A 16,393-nucleotide genomic window follows, 5' to 3' on the forward strand; every position below is an offset into this window, starting at 1 on the left:
GAGCTTTGATCTAGCTTTCCATGCATGTACGAGTATTTGTGTGTGTGTCTGTCACGACTCCATCCCACCCTAAACATGATAGCCTTTATGACTGGTCAGTAATGCCTGACTACCAAAGGCCTAGCAAGACAAGATAAGATTAGACTAAAAACGTTGAGGTTTATGCGGAATACATTGTCCATTAATTATCAAGAGTCCATTTAGAGCATGTGCACAAGTCCTATGTAAACAAAAACAAGCATACCTGTCATTTATTTATCTTTCACATTACAAGTCTACAACAAAAGGGAAGATACATTGTTTACAAACATCCACTTAAAAAAAAAAAAAAAAACCCTCATATACAATAACATCTCTATATCTGTAAGCTGGCGCTCCCAAAAGTATAAAACAAAAAGAAAAGACTTCTAGCTTGCTCTCTCTTCCTCAATTTGATCATCTCCATCTCCTACACACATATAGAGGAGAGGGGTGTGCCAAAGTCTAGTAAATAGCAATAAAGTAAAGTGGTATATGAATGAACACCAATAAATTTCATTAAAACCAAGCACAAACTCATTTTACACATAATATATTGTACATGATAAACAAAGCTTAATTTGCATGCATAAATATAGCAATGAACATTCCAAGGCTTTGTAAATAACTTGTCCACAACAGGTGGCAAAGAGCTCAGTTAACTTGAGGTCATTGGCTTGATTTCTAATAACAAACTTGTTTCAAGCAGTCATCTTAATACATGTATATGATGTTCATTCATAGCAAAACAATAATATAGCTTCCTTAAACATACCATATGTCTACATTTCAAATCATAATTTTAAGAAACATAATTTTACTACACTACTGCTCACAGTTGGCTCCGTGCACAAAGGTTTAACTCCTTCAAGGCTTGACCTACAAAAACAAGAACAAAGCATTGAACTTCGTAAGCATTAACATAACAATTCGGTTTCTAATCTTGGTTAAATGTTTTCCTTAAATTCTCTCTAGCATTCTAACATTATTTAAAGTCTAATTTAGTCATTATCTAAGTGTCAAATGAGTGTAAAAAGCGTTAAAGGTGAAAGAGGATTGCGAAACAAAAGTGTGCAAAACAGGGGATTTTCGCACGTGTGGGACCAAAACCTCACGTGTGGGAAGGCCGAGGCATGTGTGGGCTGCACGTGCATGTATTCCAGTGGCAAAATGGTTGCAGGGGAAAAACTTTTGCATGTGCGGGATGACCTGCCGCACATGCGGTTCGGGGTTTCTTTGGCTATTCGAAATTCTGCATTTCCCTAACCCTTGTTCTTCCAATTCCATGCATAGGGCTCAAGCTAAAACACTCAAAGACATACAAAATTTATGGAAAACATGAACATATAAATATTTTTCAAATCAAAACTTCACTTATTTCAAGAATCTTGAACCAAATCTTTGAAATTTTTCAAGAACTTCAAGAATTGAATCTTTTCCTAATCTTTTCAAAACTTTTTTTTTTTTTTCATTCAAAAGATGAATTTAATGATGAAAACTCTTGGAAATCACAAGAATATATGAAGGTAAAGATCTACATGTACCAAAAACACCAAAACTTCAACCAAAAGATGGAATTCCTAGAGTGGTTTCCTTCCTAGCTCAACTTCTTTTATTTTTCTTTGAATTTCTTCATTCCTATACCAAATTGATCCTAGTTTCTTTTCAATCTTAGACAATAGGAGGGTCTAGTACAAGAATTAGGGTTGAAATCTTACCTTGGAACACTTCTTTAATGGATTTTGTTGAAGTTCTTTGAATTCCTTTATTTTCTCCCATTTTCCCTCTTTTCTTCTCCTCTTTTCTTCCTTTCTCTCGTTGATTCTACAACTTGGATGAATTTCCCTCTCTTTTGTTTGGTTTGGGGCCTAAGGTTTTATTGTGTGTGGTGGTGCAAAAGATGGAAGATCATTAGTTTGCTAATCTTGCTTACTTAGTTTAGCTAATCTAGGTTAGAACTAATTAATCAAGTTTATACTTAATCCTACTTAAATTAATTAATCCTAATTAAGATTCACTAATCGTACTTAATTATCACTAATCCTAATTAGCAAAATATCAAATAGCACAAGATGTTCAAGTTCATTAGACTAAGGTCTTTATGCTTCTCACTTAAGGCATAGGCACATCCTACGATTTTCAAATCAAGTTCTAAGCTATCTCCTAACTCAAAACACATAACAAACAAGTCCTATTCATGAGTTTTCAAACTTCTCCTTCTTCTCATCCTATTGCTAGCAAGTCCTAATTCACACAAGTACACAACATATAGCATGAATGCATGAACAACAAAATATACATAATGCATGAATGGTTTGGTTGTCACATTCTCCCCTCCTTAAAATGTTTGGTTCTACAAACTTGTGTTACGTTGGCTTGGAAATAAACTGGGGTGTCTCATCCCTATTTCATCTTCTATCTCCTAAGTAGCATCTCTTCAGTAATGTTCGTTCCATACAACTTTCACCATATGTATTTCTTTATTCCTGAGTTGTTTCACTTAGCGATCAACGATTTGAATGTGTTGTTCTTCATATTCTAAGTCTTCATCAATAACCAAGCACTGATAATCATTCATGTGGAAAGGATCCCTAGCATAACCCCATAACATGAAAATGTGAAAAACATTATGAATCTGTTCCATCTCTGGCGGCAATGCTAACCAGTATGCTACTAGACTAATTTTCTCTAGGATTTCAAATGATCCTATATACTGCGGAGACAATTTTTCCTTTTTCCCAAATCGAGTCTGACCTTTCATTGAAGTAACTTCAGGAACACATGATATCCAACCTCGAACTCTATATCCCTTCTTCTCAAGTCTGCATAATTCTTTTGATGGCTTTGGGTGATTTTGAGTCGTTAAATAATTTTGATTTTCTCCGTGGTAACTTGAACGATCTCAGGTCCTAACATCGGTTTGTCTCCAACTTCTGTCCAACAAACTGGTGATCTACATTTCCTTCCATATAATGCTTCATATGGTGTTGTCCCAATGCTTTCTTGGAAACTATTGTTGTAAGCTAATTCTGCCAATGACTTGTGAGTTTCCCAACTTCCCTTGACATCCAATGCACACAAACGAAGCATATCTTCTAAAGTCTGAATTGTTCTTTCTAATTGACCATCGATATGCAGATGAAAGGCTGTACTAAATTTCAGTTATGTTACCAATGCTTTCTGCAAGCTCTGCCAAAATCTAGATACAAATTTGGAGTCTCTATCCGACATAATAGAAACAGGCACACCATGAAGTTGAAAAATCTCATCTATATACAAGGTAGCTAATTTGCTTGCATTGTAAAAAGACTTCACAGGTAAGAAATGAGCGAACTTGGTCAATCTATCTACAATCACCCAAATCGAATCCATACCTTTCAGTGTGTGAGGCAAGCCAACTACAAAATCCATTGTGATGTGCTTCCATTTCCATTCTGGATAGAAAGAGAGGTTGAAGTAGACCAGTTGGCTTTTGGTGTTCTGCTTTTACTTGTTGGCATTGAAGGCAACGAAAAACAAACTCTACTATGTCCCTTTTTATGTTTGGCCACCATATTTGCTTAAGATCTTGATGCATTTTAGTGCTTCCAGGGTAGACTGCAAACTTGGAGCGGTGTGCTTCCTCCATGACTTTCTTTTTCAGCTCCGATATATTTGGAACACATAATCTACCTTCAAACTACAACACTTGTTCTTTAATTGAGAATCCCAGTCTTGGCTTTGGATCACTTTCTTCAAAAAATTTCTTGAAGTAGGCATCCTCCATTTGTTGTTGCTTGATTTCTCTAATGATTAATGGTTGGGCAGAAATTGCCACTAAAATTCCTCATGTCTCATGTAGGACTAATTCTATCTCCATTCTAAGTAGATCTTGAAGTATGTCTCCTTGCTTGGTGAGTAGGCATGCCAAATTCTCCATTGATTTCTGGCTGAGGGTGTCTGTTACTGTATTTGCTTTGCTAAGATGATACTGGATTTGCAAGTCATAATCTTTCATCAACTCTGGCCACCTCTTTTGCCTCATATTAAGCTCCTTCTGGGTAAACAAATTCTTTAAACTTTTGTGGTCTGTGAACACCTTACATGTTGCCCCATACAAATAATGATGCCAAATTTATAATGCAAAAACAATGGCTGTCAATTCTAAGTTGTGTGTTGGGTAGTTTTTTCATGTGGCTTTAATTGGCGAGAAGCATAAGCAATGACCTTGTTGTTTTGCATCAAAACACACCCCAATCCTTTTTGCATCACTATAGATAACGAACCCTTTCGTACTTGATGGTAGTATAAGGACTGACACTGTGATCAACCTAGTTTTCAACTTTTGAAAAGCAAAATCTCTTTCTTCTGTCCATTCAAATGGCACTTCCTTTTGTGTTAGTTGGGTGAGTGGCACTGCTATCTTGGAGAAGTCTTTGACAAATCTCCTGTAATAACCTGCCAAGCCAAGGAAACTTCGAACCTCTGTTACATTGGTGGGTCTTGGCCAGTTTACTATTGTTTCAATCTTCTGGGGATTAACAGAAATACCTTCTTTATCATAAAATGTCACAAAAATGTCACACTAGTCAGCCAAAACTCACACGTCATCAACTTTGCATACAACTATTTATCTCTAAGAGTTTGAAGGATCAATCTCAAATACTGCTCATGGTCCTTCTCACTTTTAGAGTAAATCAAGATGTCATCTATAAAAACTAAAACAAATTCATCTAGATGGGCTTTAAAAATTCTATTCATTAGATCCTTGAATGCTACAGGTGCATTAGAAACCCAAATGGCATAACTAAAAACTCATAATGGATATACCCAGTTCTGAATACAGTTTTTTCAACATCTTCTGCCTTGACTTAGAGTTGATGGTAACCTAATCTAAGATCAATCTTTGAGAAGACTTGTGCCCCTTGTAGTTGATCAAACAAATCATCAATCCTTGGCAACGGGTATTTGTTTTTGACAGTCACCTTGTTTAATTCTCTGTATTCAATGCACAAACGAAGAGTTTCATCATTCTTTTTCACAAATAAAACTAGTGCAACCCAAGGTGAAGTGCTAGGTTGAATAAAGCCTTTGTCTAACAAATCTTGCAATTGAATTTTTAACTCCTTTAGCCCTGCCGGCGACATTTTGTAAGGAGTCTTAGAAATTGGTTGAGCGCAACATCAACTGTAAACTTAATTTCTCTATCAATCAAATTGCCTGGTAGATTATCAGGAATCACATCTGAAAATTCTATTGCTACTGGTATGTTGCTCAAACTATTATTAGATCCCTGTATAGTTAGGGCATTACACAAATATTCCCGATACCCTTTCTTGAGTAATTTACATGCCTTCATGGATGAAATGAGATAAAGTGTTGGTACTACGCATCTTCCTTGAAAAGAAAACTCCTAATGATTTGGTGGTTGGAATGAGACACATTTTGATGCACAATCTATTGTAGCATAATTAGTTGACAACCAATCCATTCCCAAAAATAGCATCAAAATGACTCATTTCTATAGGCAACAAATCAACAGTCAAACTAGCATTCCCAATTAATATTTTACAATCCTGATAGATAGATGGACATATCATGGATTCATCCAACGGTATAGATATTGACATTAGAAAATTCAAAGGTTCTGATGGTTTATTCAACTTATTCACAAACTGACTAGATAAAAATGAATGCATAGAACCCGAATCTATCAAAATATATGTATCATGAGAATAGATGGAGAATATACCTAATATAACAGGCTTCGAACTCTGAGCATCCCCTGGGACTAAGGCAAACACCCTTGCTTGTCTTACCGGTTCTTTCCTTGTGGAATTAGGCTTGGCGATTGATTTCTGAACTGATCCCGATGAACTACTTGCATCTTTCGAAGAATTCTGTCGAGCCTTTGGAAAATACTTTATTTGATGTCCCATTTGGCCATATTCAAAACAAGCCCCTGAAACTCGATGACAAACTCTATGATGATGTTTACTGAAATCTGGACAAACTGAAGCCATCTTACTCTATTGACTAGCACCACTAGTAGTTCCTACACTTGGCTTTTTGATAGGTAAATTTGTTGGCCCCTTTCTCGTGTCATACCTCTGTCTCTTGTTGAACCATTCTTTGGATTTCTGTTTATCCTTTGCATTCAACTCGGCCATAATCACCCTATCCAAAACTTCCGCATATGTAGGAAATTTGAAGATATTCACTTTATCTCGAAGTGGTCCTTGACGCCCTTTCTTAAATTTCTTAGCTTTATTGTACTCAATATTTATCATGTGTGGAGCAAATCTGGCTAGCTCCATGAACTTGGCATCATATTCTGCCACTGTACCCCCTTCTTGTTTCAGTGTTTGGAACTCTGATGCTTTTCTGTCCCTGATAGACTGTGGGAAGTACTTCTCATATAAGATCTCCGAAAAGTGGTTCCAGGTGACACCATCATGTTGATCCTTTACTAACATCCACCATCTACATGCCTCCTCTGCCAAGGTGAATGTAGCCAATGCAACCTTTTGTGTTTCTGTGCAATGGAAGACCTCAAAGAATTTCTCTGCTTCCAACACCCAAGCCTCTACTTCAAAGGATCAATTCCTCTTTCAAACTAGATGGGCTTCATCTTTTTGTATTCCCTAATAAATGCCAGTGTTGCCTGATTTGGAAAATCCATTTGCAGAGGTACTTGTTGCTATGGTAATTATTGCTGGTGCTGGTGCTGCGGTTGGGGTTGTTGCTATGGTTGCAGTTGTTCTTGATTCCTTTGTCTTAATCGCTCTACTGGCTCCACTACTCCCTCCAATAACCTTTCAAGTTGATCCATGCGGTTGGTAGAGGATTCAACTCTTTCTCTCACCATGATGCTATGTATGCAAAGCATAAGATAAGCATTTATAAAATATGCACATGATGTTCAAATATCAAATAACACATAAGATGCACATACCATTACAAGTATTCCATATGAATGCATTCCTAAGGTTCTTATAAAGAAATCCTATGCATTGATGGACAATGTGTATGTGTACAAACTTGAACTCTGATACTATTCTATCACGACCCCATCCCATCTCAAACAACATAGTAGTTATGACCGGCCAGTAGTGCTTGACTACCAAAGGCCTAACAAGACAAGACAAGATTGGACTAAAAACATTGGGGCCTATGCAGAATACATTGTCCATTAATTACCAAGAGTGCATTTAGAGTATGTGCATAAGTCATATGTAAACAAAAACAGGCATACCTGTCATTTATTTATCTTTGACAATACAAGTCTACAACAAAAGGAAAGATATATTGTTTACAAACATCCACTTAAACAAAAAAAAATAAAAAATAAATACACAAAACTCATATACAATAACAACATCTCTAAGCTGGCGCTCCCAAAAGTAAAAAAACAAAAAGAAAAGATTCTAGCTTGCTCTCTCTTCCTAAATCTAATCATCTCAATCACCTACACAACATACAGGGGAGAGGGGTGAGTCAAAGCCCAATGAAAAACAACATAGTAAAGTGATATATGAATGAACACCAATAAATTTCATTAAAACCAAGCACAAGCTCATTTCAAATATAATATAATTTATACATGATAACCAAAGCTTAACTTGTATGCTTACACATAGCGATGAACGTTCCGAGGCTTTGCAAATAACTTATCCACAACAAAGAGCTCAGTTAGCTTGAGGTCATTAGCCTAATTTCCAACAACAAACTTGTTTCAAGAAGTCATCTTAATACGTGATACAAGAATATATGATGTTCATTCATAGCAAAACAATAATATAGCTTCCTTAAACACATCATATGTTTACACTTTGAATTGTAATTTTAAGTAACTTTACTATATTACTACTCACAGTTGGCTCCATGCACAAAGGTTTAACTTCTTCAAGGCTTGACCTACAAAACAAGAATAAAGCATTGAACTTCCTAAGCATTAGCAAAACAATTCGGTTTCTAAACTTGGTTAAACATTTTCCTTAAATTCTCTCAAGTGTTCTAACATTATTCTAAGTGTAATTCAGTCCTTATCTAAGTTTCAAATGAGTGTAAAAAGTGTTCTAGGTGAAAGAGTATTGTGAAACAAAAGTGTGTGCAAAATAGGGGATTTCCGCACGTGTGGGACCAAAATCTCACGTGCAGGAAGGTCGAGGCATGTGCAGGCCACACATGCATTTATTCCAATAGCTAGCAAAATGGTTGCAGGGGAAAAACTTCCGTACGTGCGGGATGACCCGCTGCATGTGCGGTTCTCGGTTTCTTTAACTGTTCAAAATTATGCATTTCCTAACCCTTGTTCTTTCAATTCCATGCATAGGGCTCAAGCTAAAACACTCAAAGACATACAAAATTTATGAAAAACATGAACATATAAACATTTTTCAAATCAAAACTTTACTTATTTCAAGAATCTTGAACCAAATCTTTGCAATTTATCAAGAACTTCAAGATTTGAATCTTTTCCAAATCTTTTCAAAACTTTTCTTTTCTTTTTTTTCATTCAAAAAATGAATTTAATGATGAAAACTCTTGGAAATCACAAGAATATATGACGGGAAAGATCTACATGTACCAAAAACACCAAAACTTCAACCAAAAGATGGAATTCCTAAGCTTCCTAGCATGGTTTTCTTCGTAGCTCAACTTCTCTTCTTTTTCTTTGAATTTCTTCATTCCTATATCAAATTGATCCTAGTTTCTTTTCAATCCTAGACATTAGAAGGGTTTAGCACAAGAATTAGGGTTGGAATCTTACCTTGGAACACTTCTTTAATGGATTTTGTTGAAGTTGTTGAATTCCTTCATTTTCTCCCATTTTCGATCTTTTCTTCTCCTCTCTTCTTCCTTTCTCTCGTTGATTCTACCACTTGGCTGAATTTTCCTCTTTTTTGTTTGGTTTGGGGCCTAAGGTTTTATTGTGTGTGGTGGGCAAAAGATGGAAGATCATTAGTTAGCTAATCTTGCTGACTTAGTTTAGCTAATCTAGATTAGGACTAATTAATCAAGTTTATACTTAATCCTACTTGAGTTAATTAATCGTAATTAAGATTCACTAATCGTACTTAATTATCACTAATCCTAATTAGAAAAATATCAAATAGCACGAGATGGTCAAGTTCATTAGACTAAGCTCTTTAAGCTCCTCACTTAAGGCATAGGCACATCTTACGATTTTCAAATAAAGTTTTAAGCTATCCCCCAACTCACAACACATAACAAACAAGTCCGATTCATAAGTTTTCAAACTTCTTCTCATCCTATTGCTAGCAAGTCCTAATTCACACAAGTACACAAAATATAGCATGAATGCATGAATAATAAAATATACATGATGCATGAATGGTTTGGTTGTCACAGTGTTGCTCAAGGTAATACCCCATCTCTTTAGATTTAGTGAATAAATATAAAGATGTCAATAATATTGTGTGTAATTTGATTCAGTTTCTGGTTTTGTTCTTTGTTATTCTAAAAGAGTAGCATATTATTTTTGACCTATTGTGATTCTATTAGCTTGTGGATATATGGAATATGAAGCTGGTTTATAACAATGAATTGCAACGTGTAGAGAAGTTGGTGTGAACCATATTGACTAAAAAAAGATCATGCCAAATTTTAATCGAAATTCACTTGTATGAAGGTCAGTGCATTCTTTCTCATTCTATCTCTTGTTTTAACTCTTGTGCAAAATATTTTATCTTCCTCTTCCATGTTTGGTTGCTGCAAACATTGGGGAAATCTCAATGGCTTGATGATTTGCCTTCTTTATTTTTATTTTGTTTTTCTTTCTTTTGCACTTGCACAGTAGATAAAGGAAAAATAAAAGTGAATGTGTTGAAAAATTGACTTATGTTAGAAAATTGGCAGACCAAATTAATGGAGAAAACTATGCTGCAGGTAATATTTGATACTTCCGTTTGGAACTCGAAGTTAGAAACTTGTAGAAGAAATTATTTTAATAAGAAAAGACGATAGGACCTCAATAAGGTTTAGTAAGTATTCATCTTTGGGAGGGTCAAACATATAATGTTATGAGGGACTTTCCTTGTAGGCTTTGATGGTGATACTCTTACTCAACCTTGTTGATGTGTTGAGCCTTCAGAATCAAAACATCCAAGTGTGTTGAGCATCGCAGTGTACTAGTGAATAGGAAAAGCGAATTGTTTGCAGCAAGAGAAAGCAGAAATGATTCAAAGTAGCATTTTTGTATGTTGTTGAGCTAAATAAAAATTCAATACAGTTTGCTTCCACCTAAATATGAGCTCGAGTGTATCAATAGCTTGTATTTGTACACGTTTTCAATGGTTCATAGAACACTTTCCTACAATTAGAGTTAATCAAATTGCTGAGAGCCAAGGAAAAAACTCACATGAATATTGTGGTATGAGATATTAATTAAACAGAAAAATATTGTACAGAATAATTAAAAAGCAAAATCCAGGAGCTTTACAATGCAAATCCAGTTTAACAATATAAAGGGAAAAAAGGAAAAGAAAAGTTTGAACAATACGATATATTTATCTGTGCTTTGCAGTGGAGAAAAATTTCAATACATAAATAAAGAAAAGAAAAAAAGAAGAAGAAGATGATATTGTCTGCAAACCAATGCCAAAGTGAGAAAATCTTGAAACTGTCCAATCAAAAGGCAGTGTAAAAGAAAAAGAGAACAAAAAAGAAGAAAAAAAAAGATGGCCTTCACTGGAAAAGTGGCATCCCTCCGTATATGTTAAATTGAGAAGATTTTAGAGGAAGCAAAGGAATTTGAGTCAGGTCTTGAACTAAATCATCCATTTCTCCGAACCCACCTATGAAACCAATTGAATTCTCACTGCCACATATTTGCTCGCTTTCCTTCTTCATCCTGTCTCCTCCATTGTGCGAAATGTGCATGCAACTTTCTGATTCAGCACTTGTTGTCTCATTTTTACCTTTCCTGTCAGTAGGTTTTCCAGTCAGTTGCTGGACCAGCTCTCGAAAATTTTCTACATCTGTCTTTATGATTTCTGGTGCAAGTATGTGGATTATGCTTATCTTTGGCTTGAACTTTGATACTACATGTGAATCCTTGTGCATGGCTAGTTTAGAAGCTGCTGACATGGTACTACTCGGGTGTGGATTCATCTTCTCTTTTATGGTAACAGTGTGTGTGTGTGTGTGTGTGTGTGTGTGAGAGAGAGAGAGAGAGAGAGAGAGAGAGAGAGAGAGAGAGAGAGAGGAGTCTTTTTGTAGGCAGGAGACTTAAATAGATGGAAGATTACAATGAACTGTTTATTAAAAAGTGACAAAAAATTCCTTTTCAATGCGACAATTAGATGGTTCATCTCATCACTTGCACGTCACGGTGGATGACCATCCGTATCTGTAGGAACCCACATTTTATGTTCTCATCATGTTCATGAGCATCTGTATGATTATGACTTGTTAAGTTTGTATGTGTATGTTGTGATTTGTTTCGCTTGAGCTAATGTGATCCATGTCTTGTTTTGAAGCCTTGTGATTTGTCTAAGTGTAGTATGCTTGTCTTGTTCCTTCCTTGATGTGAAACTTAGGTCACGCCTCGCCTGAGTTATGTTAGCCGATGTTATTCCAAGCCTAGGTTATGTTACGCCTAGATCATTCCAAGCCGAGGTCATCCTCAGTCTAGAAGTATCTTGGAACCCCTTGTTGACCTCCGTCCTTGCCTTGACACGTTAGCCGAGATGTTACCTTGCACCCAAGTGATCTCGTCCTGGAGTGGTATGACCTAGGCCGAGGTGTGGCGCATCTAGGCCAAGATGTGGCACAGCTTAGTCAAGTGTTGTCCTTCCTAGCCGAGGTCATTGTCACCTTAGTTGCCGAAGTCCTTTGTTAGCCGATGTCACCCCTTTCCGGAGTGCCATTCCGTGTAGCTTGTTAGATACGCCTTGTTGTTAGCCGATGTCATTGCCCCGTCAGAGAGCCCATACCGCTTTACTTGTTGAACACCCTTCCACCATGCTTTGTCTGGTCTGTCAGCCACCTTTTCAGGAAGAACCCAACCAGTCGCAGCCACGTGTCTCAGTTGAGGGTTAACCCCAGAACCGGGTAAAGAAAACTATCATTTGGTATCATAACCTTGCCTTGTAGAGAGAGAAGCTCTAGGAGGAAGGAGGAGTTTTAGAGTGAGGAAGTAGATCTTCAAGCTTGATTCCTAGAGATCGAACCGTTAGATCCGTGTTCTAAGGTTAGATTCTTGATCTGCTCAAGATGTTCTCTATGTTCATGTTATTGCATTGCATGATCGGACTTGATTTGTAAGCCATGCATCGTTTTGAAGTTCGATTTTAGAAAAGAGAAAATGACATTCATGTGTTCTTCAAGAAAGTCCTGTTTTGATCCGAAAGCTTGCATAAAGAATCATGTTTTTGTGTTTATTTCCGCAAGAACTTCAAGTACGGGTACCCAGGTCCATGTTTTCAAACTCATAGCACGAAAATCCCAGATTATGATGACAGATTATGATTGAGCATTCATATTTTTCATGTTTTCACACTCATGTTCTTCATGTTCATCAGCAGAGGGAAACCCAGAGTTTCCCGACCTCTTTTCCTTGCATGTGGCCCTCGGGAACACACCTCGGCGAGGAGGTGTGGAACCTCGGCCTGGACCTGGTTGGTGCCCAGCATGTTTTCCGAAACCATTTGTGTACATACGAAACTTGTTGAAGGTGCATTCAATAGGCTTTGCCATGTGTTTGTAGGACTTGGGCTTGTCTCGACCCCGACGTTTGAAGAAACTAAGTGAGTGGTATTTTTAATAAAGTTATGTTACACTTGCTTTCATAAAACCTCGTCTTGCCTTGTTTTGAAAAGTACTTGATCTAGCATGAATGACTATCCCTACTTGTATATTAAACACTATCTTGTTTTGATGACATGTCTTGAAAGTCCTTAGCTGCAGGGGACTATAATGCAACTGCACTCTTGTCTTGAAAGTCCTTAGCTGCAGGGGACTATAATGCAACTGCACTCTTGTCTTGAAAGTTCTTAGCTGCAGGGGACTATAATGCAACTGCACTCTTGTCTTGAAAGTCCTTAGTTGCAGGGGACTATAATGCAACTGCACTCTTGTTTCGGAACTGTCATCACCCTCTTGTATTAAGTAGATGTAATAACATCCAAAGAACTTGAAAGGCCGGCAATGATCTTGATTTCCCCCTTGATTGTAAAGTATGCTATGTATTGTTTTGAAAGAAATCTTGGATATCAATCATGCAAAACCTTTATTTCTAATATCATTCACTGAGTATCCAAGCTCACCCTCTCTATATATATGTAGGTGATGAGCAAGAAGGCAATGAGGCCTAGACGTGTAGCCGATGTGTTTTTGGGTGCATTGCCGACGTGTTTTGGATTAGCATTTTTGTACCATCTTGAAGATCATGCTTCTTGGCTTATTTTTCATTTGTACTTGTATATGTCGGCTTGAGAAGCCTCTTGGTCAAGATGTGTTTTGTAACTCATTTCCTTATTGTATCTAAGTTGTAAGACCTTGTAAAAATGTATGTCATTTCATTGGACTTAAGCACGGCTCTCATGGACTATTTAGATTCTGTATATACATATATTACTTCCGCACTTGTAAGCCCCATATTTCATACTCTGATTGTGTGTGATTCTTGTAAGTCGGCCTTCGGTAATCTCGGATTACTGGCCATCACGGCACCAAACTACTAGGGGCGGTTTGGGGGCGTGACAGTATCCATGTCTAGATGTTCTACCTACATAATAAAATATAGCTTAAGTTTATGATAATCTATCATATGGAGCAATGAACTATTTGTTTTAGTACAATCCCTTTTATTCTTAGAAAAACATTCTCTCAGAACTGCTTAAGTGATTATAATTTTCTCTGATTCACCATCATATGGTTTTCAATGCCAGCATTCTTTTTCTTCTTTTTTCTCTGTGTTGTTTTGTTTTGTTTTTTTTTTTCTTCCTCTTGTTCCACAAACTAGTCTTAGGCAAATATTGTTAGTTATGTTTTGTGCCACGGTACTATTGTTTCATCCCCATATTAGTGCATTGGTGAATGAAATGTCATAGATAGAGTTGCTCTTGGCCCTTGGTAAATTCGTTGAATCCGGATCCTTTAGAATGATTTTTTGTAGAGTGATCTTAGAGTGATTTTTTGGTATGTAGGCATGTAGATGACTGCAGAGCTTAACTGAATTAATTTAATATTGACTTACATATATATATATATATATATATGTTGACTTGCTTTGGAGCTTCTCACCAAATGTAAGAAGTCAAATCTTTTGAAGGCAACAAGTTGGCAATCTTTTATGCTTTCATTTTCGTTCAGTTAGGATTGAGCTCTTGTCAACAAGTTGCTTATAGTTTAAATGATTGACTAATTCCTGTTTTGGTACTTAAGAAGTTGCTTATAGTTGAATGATTATTGAGCTTTCATAAACTCAAGACTACTGATTTTGGCTTAATTTGAGCAAAGTTATCTATATAGAGTAATATACAAATTATGCATTGTAGGAAAATTCCCTTTTCTTGATACATTAGAACAAACCACGGATCAATATTAATCCATTGTACTTGAATGAGGTAACAATAGATTAATAGTGATTCGAGTGGGAGAACAGAGCGGCTAATCGCAAGAATTATGGTTTTCTTTCATGCCATATTTGTAAGTAAGAGCAGTTTGAAGGATTTTGTTTTTGTTGGTATTTTGTAGTTGTTTGCTGCAAGCTTTTCTTGGTTGTAGTAGTTATAAATTAGCAAGTTAAATTTATTGGACAAATTATATTAAACCCCCCAAACTATCGGCTATCTACACTTTACCCTTTTTGTAACGCCCTCAAAATAAACCCATAATATCATACATTCAAGATATAGGAAAGAGATATTATATTACAATCATCAGAGTATTCTTACAAAATGTATTACATATTGACAATAAAAGTAATCGCCCTATGGGCTTACAACTTCCCAAGACAACGCTTGATTGCAAAAAGAGAGTGCAAACTCTATACAAAGAAAGCCCTTAGCTTGATATACATGTAATACAACAAAACAACAAAAGGTGGTCTAATAGCCTCAAGCCTTCCAAGCTACGTCCTTAGAAGTGGCATAACACCTGTACCTGAAAATGATGTCCCATATAGGGTGAGCTAACGCCCAGTAGAGATATGTTAAACATAGTATGAACAGTAACTAAAACGTTAGCAATTGATAAACGTTTAACTCTTACACAACAACTTATAACACATTACAATCCCATGACTAATATGACCATGTCCTATTCCAGTTTCCATTTCTTATCAAATTCTCAATTCATAACTATGACTCATAACTTGGCCAATCAATTTAAACGAGATCACATCTTCTACCAACCGTATTTCTATTTCAGGCGAGATAATAACTCATTTTAAACATTTCATACCTCATAATAGATACACATTTTAGTACTGTATCAATCTCAGACAAAAACACTTCTATACTTCACAAATGATACACATTTTAGTGCTGTATCAATATCAAACAAAAACACTTCTATACTTCACAAATGATACACATTTTAGTGCTGTATCAATATCAAACAAAAACACTTCTATACTTCACAAATGATACACATTTTAGTGTTGTATCAATATCAAACAAAAATTCGGTTTAGAGGTCCATCCCCCATCTTCCAATAAACCGTGGAGTACATCTCCCATCTCCTCCCACACAAAACAAGGTATATAAGCGATTTTCATGTACAAATTTGATCAATCAATACAAAATTTTGATGTATTATACCAACTGTCATATTCAATAGCATACTCAATTGATTAGTTTTAGTTTGCCTAATCCCTATGCATTGTCTACAACCCTCAAGACTATCTTCCACCGATAGCCTAAAACAGTTATTTCTAAACAGAGGATAAATGCCCCAAATGGATAAAATATCAACATTTTGTCTAGGTGAGCGATAAATTAATCCAACAACACCCTTTTAACCCCATACCTTTCTAATTTGAATATTTCCTATTCAATTTTTCATTTCCCTAAATTAATTATACAAATTAATTTATCATAACAATTAGGGTTTTTCCCCATATTCTCAACATCAACCCTAAGGCTCCAATATTACTAACAACATCAACAATCTCTATTTTAGACCCAAAACACGTATGGATGAGTCAAATAAACAAAACCCCTCTTTTCAAAATAGCACATTTCAAAACCCTAACTTCCCAAATCAAACCATTTAAACAAAAGCCCAACATCTAGGTTAAAGCTCATAAAGATGAGTAGAAATCCCTATCTCAAATGGAGAGACCAAATGGAGAAGATGAAGGATTTTGAAGGTGCTCCAAACCCAATAATTTTCGAATCAAAATGAAGAGCAAGCCAAATGGAGA

General features: G+C 36.2%; 1 long non-coding RNA gene and 1 pseudogene across 1 annotated transcript; both read right to left on the reverse strand.

Moving 5' to 3' along the window:
- Nucleotides 1-225: 225 nt before the first annotated feature.
- LOC114262968 (uncharacterized) lies at nucleotides 226-9,301 on the reverse strand. Its single transcript, XR_003629502.2, has 5 exons — nucleotides 8,771-9,301; nucleotides 7,872-7,914; nucleotides 7,632-7,708; nucleotides 855-897; nucleotides 226-448 (listed from the first exon to the last, which is right to left on the reverse strand). It is a non-coding gene; the product is annotated as an uncharacterized LOC114262968 (long non-coding RNA).
- Nucleotides 9,302-10,707: 1,406 nt separating this feature from the next.
- LOC114262974 (VQ motif-containing protein 25 pseudogene) lies at nucleotides 10,708-11,133 on the reverse strand (annotated as a pseudogene).
- Nucleotides 11,134-16,393: the final 5,260 nt, after the last annotated feature.

Source organism: Camellia sinensis, chromosome 5 (genome assembly GCF_055761805.1).
Source record: "Camellia sinensis isolate YWXY chromosome 5, ASM5576180v1, whole genome shotgun sequence".
Taxonomy (NCBI): Eukaryota; Viridiplantae; Streptophyta; class Magnoliopsida; order Ericales; family Theaceae; genus Camellia; species Camellia sinensis.